This window comes from Macrobrachium nipponense, chromosome 23 (assembly GCF_015104395.2).
Source record: "Macrobrachium nipponense isolate FS-2020 chromosome 23, ASM1510439v2, whole genome shotgun sequence".
NCBI lineage: Eukaryota > Metazoa > Arthropoda > Malacostraca > Decapoda > Palaemonidae > Macrobrachium > Macrobrachium nipponense.
Window position 1 is genome coordinate 3,345,787 of NC_061090.1, and position 10,000 is coordinate 3,355,786.

The 10,000-nt window shown below is 39.7% G+C and overlaps 1 long non-coding RNA gene across 1 annotated transcript in view; it reads left to right on the forward strand.

Annotated features, from left to right (window-relative positions):
* The window catches only part of LOC135196126 (uncharacterized), a 379,500-nt gene extending 371,587 nt beyond the window's left edge, over positions 1–7,913 (forward strand). Inside the window, exon 3 of the long non-coding RNA XR_010310331.1 lies at positions 7,811–7,913. This is a non-coding gene — a long non-coding RNA (uncharacterized LOC135196126). The remainder of the gene's footprint in view (positions 1–7,810) is intronic.
* Positions 7,914–10,000: the final 2,087 nt, after the last annotated feature.

A 10,000-nucleotide genomic window follows, 5' to 3' on the forward strand; every position in this document is an offset into this window, starting at 1 on the left:
GCCTACTGTACATTAGGGCGGAGTGAAAATAGGCTTTTTTTTTTTTTTTTTTTTTTTTACTTTTTTGAATGCAAATAGGCTAGTGCGGAAAATGTGTGGAAACTAAAGTTAACGGTGTATAATTTGAGTTCTGCTCAGTTAATATCTTTCAGGTGCTACAAAGTGATCGAAAATATTAAAAACCGAAAATATTGCAATTTTCTCATATTCTCCTTGTATAAGTATGTGTTTAGTTTTGTACACTAAATAAATGTGATTATGTAATTAAAGCTTTTAAATGAAAATCAGTTGGTAAATTAAGAAGCTTCAGTTTATTTAGAGCAATGTTTTGTCTATTACATAGCACTAAATAATCCAGAACTCCACACGAGTTTGCACCCATGGCCACCAGCCACACATCCTGGAGCATGTTTACTGTAATAAGAGTAATATATTTCTTACGTTTTGTAGTTTGCTTTAGTTTCGAATGATGACATTTTTTTTACGTGATTGAAGTGTAGATCGAATGAAGCCATCACGCGCATTTGTTCCAACTACTTTTGAAGATGCTTCAGTTACCAATTTTACCATCCTTTCAACTGCCTGTGTGTGACAAGGAAACTTGTCTATTATAATAGAAGTACATTTATTTTCTATATACTCTTCAATTTTGACTTCTGACAGGCCTCTTGTAACTGGTGGTTCTGTGACTATACATTGCTGCCAGTCAATTAAATCAGTATAGTCAATTGCTTCAAAGTTGACAGTTGGATGTATGAAGTGCCGCTCAACTTTACCCTCTGTTGTTGTTGTTGTTTTTTTTCTTTATTCACCTCCATGCTAACTCTCTTATGGCAGGCCTGTCATCATGAATCATCGTTACAAAAATATTCTCTGGATGTGCAAAATATGCATTTCTTTTTATGACAGGTTTTACAATATCTTGTACTTCCTCACTCAGTGTTCTGGTTAGTTCGATAGTTTTGAAAACATTTTTTGATCCGCTGACAATAGATGGACTTTGCTTAATAGCAAACCACATTGGGGTGTAAACTTTCATTATAAAAGAAGTTATACACAGAAGGTTCTTAGATGGACTTGTAGTAGAAACATAGACGAAGTACTCGATTGGCTGCTGTTAGCCAACGTGAAATAGCCATTTTACCAGGACTCCTATTTGCAAGATCTGGTGAGCAGTATCTCTTTTGTATGGCCTCATGAATATCAATGAGATACATTTGATCGGTGCTAAGATCTTTACAATCAACTTTTATCTCTTCAGCATGAACTTTTTTCAAATTCAACGATAGGAAGACTTTTAGTTTATTAATTGCCGCCCAGTACAACCAGTAAATCCACTGGGACCAGAAGTCTTTCCATCCAATTTCTGGATCAAATGGCGTAAGGGCAGTTCATTGGCATGGAGCTGGCACACTATGTGTTGAACAGGCTTATTCAGCTTAACCTCTAGAAGCCTCAAACACCACCTTTTCTCTCCAGTATTAACTGCCGTGCCATCTCATCCAACAGCTACAAGATTGTCCAAATTTATGTCTTTATTTCTAAAATAACTCAAACATTCCTTTACATACATATCTCGTTCAGCTGACCAGAATTCACAGAATAATACCCAAGAATAATCTGAACCGGGCTCATTCACCAAAGTATGTTGTGTGTTCTCTGTTTTTTTTTTTTTTTTTTTTTTTATACATTTTAGATTCCTTCGTTTCTTGAAAGAGAGAGTAGAATCTTTACGTCAGTCAAAATATATTGCTCTTATCGAGACATCACTTACATTTTTTATGATATCTGATCTCTTTCTCTGTCTTTCTCTCCGTATTTTACTACGATCCACTACTTCAGACGTGCTGCTATTAGAAACTTCTCCAATATCTTGCAACACAGCACTAACAATGATTGCTGCAGTTCTGTCACACGCAAGAGCAACTGAAGGCAGCCTTTTAGTGCTTTTTTTTTCTTAACTGATTTGTCCTCAGATAGTTCTTTGAGCTTTCTATTCTAGGTAAGTGGTTCAGGAAATATGTCGTCTGATCTCTGCTAGATTCATTTTCGCTCTCTGATGATGAAGATAATAACTGATACTTGTATTTCCTAACTCAGTCTGGCATGAATTCTTGGTTAATCTCAGAGCTTCCTTTTCTTTTCGTGTAGCAACTTGGATGTGTTTTTCTTTGATATCTTGATATCAACCGTACCAATAAATAATTTTCTTTCTTTGATCTAAAAGGAATATGCTATTTCCTCCTTTGCAAAACCCTTTTCTCTTGAGCAAGAACATTGTGGCAATGGTTTGCACGCTGCAATATCAAAGAGCTTGGTTAGTTTTAGGTTCTTCTTCTTAAAATTCTGTAGGTTTGCTTTGTAAGCCTCAGAGTTTTTTTTTTTTTTTTTTTTTTTTTGCTTTGGTACGGCTTCATAATGGCACGGTACTTTTCGTGATAATTTCTAAACATTGCTTCAATTCGTCTTATCTGACAGAGTTGGAAGTGATGCACTTTTCCTGATAGCTTTCAACTTATTAGTAACTTTTAGCAATACTTGAGACACCGAAGGATCTTTATTTGTGCTTTTTTCAGTTCATTCCTCACAAACAAATATTTCAAAACTGCTTCATACTTAGGAAGATTCCTGTGCCACAATTCTTCCCCGAAGCCAATTAGAGGCCACTGAGCTGATGTCCTGGTTGGTTTTGCACAAACTTTTGCCATGATGATCGTTAATTTATTAACAATTCAAATCTGAAAAAAAAAATTACAGAAATCCAATACAAAAAATGATACTCTAATTAATAGCACGTAGCAATCAAATTCTGTAATACGAACACAAAAAGTGAGTTGTGCAAAGCGTGAATACCACCCACTGCGAAAGTGACAGGGTAACAGCTCTCACAACTCACAAAATGAATGTGCTCTTGATATTAATGATTAGAAAACCATTTTAAAGGTCAACTATGTTATTTACACAAGTTTTAGTAAATTATTACTAAAAGTATACTTTGCGTGTTATTTTTAGTATTTGTTTATTTTTAGTATTTTTGTTATATTTGAGGTCATTGTGTTACCTGAAGAAATAAATACATCGCTTTCATATTTATTCCAGGTTAATATCTCGGTGTTCCACACATTTTCTGCAATAGCCAATTATAAAATTCGAAAAAAAAGTTTTTCACTCCGCCCCACTGTACATCGTTAGCCTCAGTAGAGGGGGTAGTGCCGTCAGTGCACCTCATGCGGTGCACTGTAGGGATTACTCAAGGTTCTTTGCTGTTTCCCTTCCACCCCTAGCTGCAGCCCCTTCCATTCCCTTTGCTGTCTTTCCGCACATATTCTCTTTATTCTATGTTATTTTCCACCCTCTTCTAAAAATTGTTTCATGGTTCAACTGAGAGGTTTTTCTCCTGTTATACCTTCAAGTAAACCCTCTTACTCTCAATTTCACGTTCAGCCATGAATGACCTCATAGGTGGCAGTACTTGGTCTTTGGCCTAAATTTGATATTCCATTCCATGACCCAATTACCGAATAGAATAAAATGAGAAATGCTTATATGCGTTGTACGGCGCATTCAGTCTCTTGAGATGGTAGCAATAACAGCGTATGTGAATGAGTACATTTGCCTAATTCATGAGAAAGGTGGCAGAAATTTCTCAGGTTGAGGAAAAGACAGGCAATTTTTCCGCGATGAATCACATAATCACTTTTAGCGTCCCGAATTAAAACTTTTTGTCTGATTGTCCTCCACTCCCCTAGTGGTTTGAATACTTTGTCTCTTGTTTTCAAAAGTCTTTCGTAGTCACTGACAATTATTAAATCGCGCTGACGGTTCCCGGGTGGGAGCGAGAGAGAAAACGACAGATTTCAAGCTTTTAACGGTTGCGGATTAGTTTTGGATGAGTTTGTATTGTTATTATCATAAAATTGTCGTCGTATTTCTCCTGTTCATTTTCAATCGTCTTCAGTCTTTAGTGATTTTTATCCTGGAAAACGGAATGGTTTTATTCACGTTCAGAAGTGAATTGGAAACAAGAGCTCTTACGACGCTGCAGTAGCATTGCAAAGGCAACAAAGGTCTTCTCTGATCCGAGTGATATCGTTGCACAGATTAGGAGGATTTAAGAGACAATTGAACTGTATTCTGATAGTTTTTTTATTCAATTTATATTTACCAACTAGTGTTCAAGTATATATTTCCTTAAATGGGTGCGCAGTGGGATAGTTGAGATATGATTTATTTTTAATCGGTTATCATCAAAAGACGCTGCTTCAGGAAAGTATTTTGTTATTAATGTTCAAAGGTAATGATAAACGTATTTTTTCATAAAATCAGTCCCAATGAACAATATTTTGATCGGAACAATATTTTGTCCAGTGTATCGATATACAAACTTATCTACTTAGGCACAATAAGTGACTTATCTTATATCTTCAGTATTTCTTAAACGAGAGAGAGAGAGAGAGATGGTAGATTTGCACCTTCCAAATTTATATCTTCAATATTTCGTAAATGACAAAGAGAACCACACACAGAGAGAGAGAGAGAGAGAGAGAGAGAGAGAGAGAGAGAGAGAGAGAGAGAGAGAGCGATCGTAAATTTGCTTTCCACTAAGTCAGGATCGTTGACAGTAGAGAGGATTATTTAGCGGCCTCGTGAGTGCAGGAGAAAAAGCTAGACTTTTAGCCGGGATTTGCGGCTGTTTCCGAACTATAAAAGTGAAGGAATATTTTGGGGTTATTTTTGGGCGCATACATTTCCCTCCATTTTATATTTTTATTTTTATGGACAAAAATTTTGTTTGAAATAGTTTACTGTTGCTTATTTCAAATGAAGTTTGGGATAAAAGATGGCGACAGGTTTTTGTATTTCAAACTGTGGTTGGATTTCTGCAAACCCTATATATTATTATTGGTTTTATTATTATATTATTATTAATAATTTTTTTTTTTTTTTTTTGCTCTATCACAGTCCTCCAATTCGACTGGTGGTATTTATAGTGTGGGGTTCCGGGTTGCATCCTGCCTCCTTAGGAGTCCATCACTTTTCTTACTATGTGCGCCGTTTCTAGGATCACACTCTTCTGCATGAGTCCTGGAGCTACTTCAGCCTCTAGTTTTTCTAGATTCCTTTTCAGGGATCTTGGGATCGTGCCTAGTGCTCCTATGATTATGGGTACAATTTCCACTGTCATATCCCATATCCTTCTTATTTCTTTTTTCAGATCTTGATACTTATCCATTTTTTCCCTCTCTCTTCAACTCTGGTGTCCCATGGTATTGCGACATCAATGAGTGATACTTTCTTCTTGATTTTGTCAATCAACGTCACGTCAGGTCTATTTGCAGGTATCACCCTATCTGTTCTGATACCATAGTCCCAGAGGATCTTTGCCTGATCGTTTTCTATCACTTCCTCAGGTTGGTGCTCGTACCACTTATTACTGCAAGGTAGCTGATGTTTCTTGCACAGGCTCCAGTGGAGGGCTTTTGCCACTGAATCATGCCTCTTTTTGTACTGGTTCTATGCAAGTGCCGGGTATTCGCTTGCTATGTGGTTTATGGTTTCATTTTTCGTATTGCACTTCCTACATATGGGAGAGATGTTATTTCCGTCTATCGTTCTTTGAACATATCTAGTTCTTAGGGCCTGATCTTGTGCCGCTGTTATCATTCCTTCAGTTTCCTTCTTTAGCTCTCCCCTCTGTAGCCATTGCCATGTGTCATCGCTAGCTAGTTCTTTAGTCTGTCTCATGTATTGTCCGTGTATTGGTTTGTTGTGCCAGTCCTCTGTTCTGTCTGTCGTTCTCCTGTCTCGGTATATTTCTGGGTCTTCGTCTACTTTTATTAGTCATTCTTCCCATGCACTCTTTAGCCACTCGTCTTCACTGGTTTTCAGATATTGCCCCAGTGCTCTGTTCTCGATGTTGACGCAGTCCTCTATACTTAGTAGTCATCTCCCTCCTTCCTTTCGTGTTATGTATAGTCTGTCCGTATTTGCTCTTGGGTGTAGTGCTTTGTGTATTGTCATTTGTTTCCTGGTTTTCTTATCTATGCTGCGGAGTTTTGCCTTCGTCGATTCCACTATTCCTGCGTTGTATCTGATTACTGGCACTGCCCATGTGTTAATGCTTTTATCATATTTCCGGCGTTGAGTTTTGACTTGAGTATCGCCTTGATTCTCTGCATATATTTTTCCCTGATCGTATCCTGCATCTCTTGGTGTTTTATATCCCCTCCTTCCATTATTCCCAGGTATTTGTATCCTGTCTCATCTGTGTTTGAGGTGAACTAGCGTCGTAGAAGTGTATCATAATTTCTTTCATTACTCCGTTTTATTACGCTAAAGAAATAACTTGGATGGAAGATAGAATATGGAAATATGGTAGCTTGTTTTCATAATTGTCAAAAGTGTTAATAACACTAAAGCAATTGCTTTCAAGTTTGAGGTCCGTCGATGTTATCAAAGTAAAAAGCCGACAAAAATCTTTCTCCACAAGAGTTTATCATTTTTCTAGCAAATAATCTTCTTTGGAGATTGTAGCATCTCGTCATGCAATTGTGAAGTAGGGCGAGGTACAGGGAGTAGAAAACAGCGGTTATGCCTTAATATTCTTCCTGAGGGTAACTTCACATGGTAGTCTCGCAACTTGCTGATGCCCATAAAATGCCTGTCTTATCCCATCGCTTAGAGATAGGGCCTTGAATATGGATGTTATCATTGAGCTCAAGTGGTGCCAAAGGGGGTGCATGGCTGTCATACCATATTTTGGCTGCTTCAGAACGTAATGCTACACGACAGTTGTATTGATCTGCTTTCTCTTGACACCCCTGCTTGAATGGTGATGCATGGGCTGGGACACATGATCAGAGGGCTTGGCCATATAATATCTGTGCTGGAGAGTGGCCAGCATAGTTAGGAGTATTCCCTATCTCCAACAATCCTTTGTCAAAGTCTTCAGTGTTGATGTTCCCAGAAGGAGCTACTTTTAGGATAAAATGTTTTGACCTTCTTTACAGCTGCCTCGGCATGGGTGTTACTTTGGGGATAGTGGGGTGTGGACATCACATGTTGAACATCCCATCTGCCCAGAAAATTCTTGAATTCAGAACTGGAAACTGAAGTCCACAATCTGTCAGCAGCCTTACTGGAACACCTAAGTCTCAGAAGATGTGGCTGAAGTGTCGTGTCGTTGCTTCTGCTGTAGTATTACTACTGAATTTTAACACTACAGGCCATCCAGATAGCCTGTCTACATATGCCAGGAAAGATTTCCCAGCAACACTAAAGAAATCGGCCGATGCTGATTCGAAAGGCAAAGAGGGTTTCTCCTTGCATAACAGCGGCTCCTGCTGTTGGCTTGGCTGCAGTATCTGACATAGCTCGCAGGCATGGACAATATTTGCTATATCTGAATTAATACTTGGCCAATATACAGTCTGTTTAGCCCGACGCTATAGTGCCTCCATGCCATGATAGCTGTCATGAAGGCGTGTTAAAATTTTGCGTTGCATAGCTGAGGGAACCACTATTTGGGCACCGTACAGGACAAGGTCATCATTGGTGTATAAATCCTCCCTATTTTTCCCAATAGGTGGCTGGGGAATCCATTGGTAACGTTCTGGAGGAGTCTTGTGTATGAGCAGTCCTCAGCTGTAGTGCGAATTTCTTCCAAAATAGATCTTGCTTAGTCGATGTCTTCGCATCTGAAATGCGTCAACAGTCTTGGCTACTACACTCCTAAAGGAAAGTTGGGTTTTGCTATTTAGCAAATCATCCTCAGACATTGGGTGGCTCACAGGGTAACTTTCTCTTTCAGATGCTGGAGACGTGTTTTCTACTGCATCCAATGTATATGTATTCAAGATGGGTACCAGGGGTCTGTGGTCAGTCACCAATGTGAAATGGGGTAATCCAAGTAAGTAATGGCAACATTTAGTCACAGCCTAAACTGAAGCTAAACATTCCAACTCAATGGGTGGCCCATCTAGTTTCTGCTTCAGCCAAAAATTGTGAACCACATTGGACCGAACGGAAACGGCCTTCCCTGTGGTCTTGTAAACCATATAAATGAGTAGTGTTGTAGTATGGTTGGGCACGTCAGGTCAAAATGAGCTACCACAGGTGGCTGAGAGAGGGCCTTTTTAACACTGGCAGAGGCGGCATCATGATCTGCCATCCACATAAAGGATCTCTTGGGGCTCATTAGTGGCCGAAGTGGATCTGCTGCAGCTGCAAGATCAGGTGAAAATTCTGTTAACTTGTTAGTAAGGCCAATGAATTACCTTAAATCTGTCAGATTTGCTGGCTTCAGGAACTCTGATATAGCTCGAACCTTTTCCTTGTAGGCTGTTATTCCATCTTCAGATAATGTATATCCACAAAATAATACGGTAGAGTTAGTAATAAGAAACTTATCTGCATTTAAGGTAATACCATGAGTCCTACAATGTGACAAAACTTTTCATCCATTACCATTACCTTAATACAATTTTGGAGCAATATCACATCTCCTGCAGTAGGCATCTCCCGAGGCGCTGAATGCCAAATGTGAAGAACAGTAGCGATACCAACTGTAAGGCATGATGAATGTAGTAAGGTCTTGGTCCACCTCTGCTAGTGGGATCTGCCAGTACCCACACAACGCATCCATGGTGGAGAAATACCTGGAAGTAGGATTAATATTCCTAACAGTGATGGTGAAAGATGGGCTGGTTTTTGCACATTTGAATTTAACTTGCTTAAATATGTGGTGACCAGAACACCACCTGTAGGTTTGGGCACAACCACTAAGGGGTGACACCATGGGGACAGCTGATCCCCAACAGGTTCAATGATACCTTGTGCTGCCATTGCCTTCAACTCAGTCTTGACATCCTCTTGAAAGGCTAGTGGTATTGGACGTGGAATGTAGATTGCAAAGGGCTTCACATCCTCTTTAAGGTGAATACGCTTGGGCAGCCCAGTCATTGGCTTAAGTTGTGCTCCTTGATGAAACTGCTCCTTTGTCATTAGCACATTGCTATATTCCTTGAGATAGTATTGCCTGGCTTCTTCAGGTGACAAAGTGGCAGTGGGTGGAGGAACAGACTTAGGTTCAGATGCGTTAACTTGGCTGGCTGGGACCTGACTGATTCCTGCTGAAGTTATGCTCAGGTTCCTCTCTTGCATTTGACGCTGGAAGTCCCAGAGAATTATCCTTAGGTGTCAAAAGGCATCATAACACAGTAGAGGTGTAGGGAGAGAACTAAGGACTTCAATATACCCCTTGTATGAGTTATTGCTATATGTCATCACGGCCTCCATTGAACCCAAAACTTTACCTTCCATGGGCGATCCATCACTGTTGGAGAACTGCATTTCAGGGGGCGGCCATAATTTCTTGACACTGATGCCCAGTGCTTGTAGATGCTGCACTCCGAAAACAGTAGTATCTGCACCAGTATCAAGGATAACATTGATCTTCCCTGGTTTACTGCCATATGCGACATTTGAATTGATAGGCGGTGAGGGACAACCTTGAGGGCGTAAAGCGATGGAACGTATAGCTGGGGAAGATGTCTTGACAGTGTTCAATTTGGTTTCCTTTGAATCCTTCGACTTCCTAGTTCCCTTTTGACTTTTTCTGTGCACAGCAAACAACATAGTTGCCAAATTTATGGCAAATTCCGCACTCCTTAGCCAATGCAGGACATGTAGCAGTGTATGGAAAATGGCCAGTTTTAGCAGTTCCTGCACTTGCGAGATGCTGCCTTAAATGTGTCACTATTGTGCTGTTGACCACAATTCTTGCATCTGCTACTTGAAGTTTTTCTCCTGGATGGAGCAAGGGCAACGTGTTGCCAATGCCAACTGCAGTTCAGCTTTTTTCACCTCATCTGTCAATTTGTTGCTGCTTGGGATGTGCATTGCATGAGAAATCGATGCTACGGTGACATTTTTCTAGTGTGGTGCTCCATTTGCATGCTTACTGAGTGTCCCTCGATGAGTTTGTAGTGTTTTCCGACAC